Source organism: Carlito syrichta, unplaced genomic scaffold (genome assembly GCF_000164805.1).
Source record: "Carlito syrichta isolate Samal-C Ts95f unplaced genomic scaffold, Tarsius_syrichta-2.0.1 Scaffold316293, whole genome shotgun sequence".
NCBI classification, from domain to species: Eukaryota; Metazoa; Chordata; class Mammalia; order Primates; family Tarsiidae; genus Carlito; species Carlito syrichta.
The window spans coordinates 187,332-188,890 of NW_007260389.1; positions in this window are offsets into that span (position 1 = coordinate 187,332).

Here is a 1,559-nt window from a genome sequence, read left to right on the forward strand (position 1 = left end):
GAGCCCAGTGGGTCGAGGCTGCGGTGGCTGGGAGCGGCCACTGCACTCCAGTCTGGGTGACAGAGTGAGACTCCAACTCACAAAAAAAAAAAAGAAAAAAAAAAATTTTAGTACATCATCTGGCACTTAGTAAAAATTCAACATTAGCTGTTATCACTATTGTTATTATTACTATTGCTATGATGATTATGTCTAGACTTCCACATGAGGCTAGACTACTCTGCCTTCAATACAAGGTGCTGAAAGAAAGGAATCCTTGCTTCTCATTTGCTGCTTAGTTCCCCGAATCTAATCCAAGAAACCTGGAAACCTCTCCACAAGAAATAGATACCACTGAGTTTCTGCTACCTTGCTGACTCAGTTGAAGCATATACACTCAGATAATGTGTGCTCAAAACTGAAAATGGCTGAAGTTAAAAGAGGTGCTAGCCCAGATCAGTTTGCTTTCTTGAAATAAGGCAAAATTTGATGCTTTTGGCTATAATTGTTTATTCATATAAATGGAGATGAAAGGGATTTGATGAAGGCAATCAGTGGTTCTAGGGGTATTTTAAGGAGATTCATTTAAGCCAAGTTTTATTTTATTTTATTTTATTCTGGAGTAAGAGTCTCACTCCTTCGCCCAGGCTGGAGAGCAGTGGCACACTCACAGCCATCCCAGCATCGACTTGCTGGACTCCGGCAATCCTTCCGCCTCAGCCTTCCAAGTAACCGGAACCACAGGCATGAGCCACCACGCCTGGTTAATTTTTTGATTTATTGTAGAGATGAGGTCTCGCCAAGTTGCCTGGGCTGGTCTCAAACCTGTGGGCTCAGGCAGTCTACTTGCCTTGGCCTCCCATAGTGCTGAGATTAAAGGCTGGGCCACCGAATCTGGCCTGTTTTTTAAATTAATTTTTATAGAGGCAGGGGTCTCACTTTGCTGCCCAGGCTGGTCTTGAACACCTGGCCTCAAGCAATCCTCCCCCCTTGGCCTCCTAAAGTGCTGGGATTACAGGCATGAACCACTGAACCTTGGCTCATTTAAGTAAAACTTAATATTTTGAGTCAGGGTCTTACTTTGTTGCCCAAGTTTGGAGTGCAGTGGTACAATCATGGTTCACTGTAGCCTCCAACTACTGGGCTCACGTAATCCTTCTGCCTCAGCCTCCCAAGTAGTTGGGACTATAGGGGTGCACCACCACGCCCAGCTAATCTTATGATTTTTTTTTTTTGTTAGAAGTCTCAGCTGGGCTCGGTGGCTCAGCCTGTAATCCCATCCCTTTGGGAGGTTGAGGTGAGTGGATTGCCGGGTTCGAGACCCACCTGGGCAACTTGGTGAGACCTCATCTCTACAATAAATAAAAAATGAGCCGGGCATGGTAGTGCGCGCCTGTAGTTTCAGCTACTTGGAAGGCTGAGGCGGAAGGATCGCCGGAGCCCAGCAGGTCGAGGCTGTGGTTGCCGGGAGTGGCCACTGCACTCCAGTCTAGGCGACAGAGTGAGACTCCAACTCAAAAAAAAAAAAAAGAAATATTAAATCAAGATGAAATTGCAGCCAGGTATGGTGGCTCACTCCT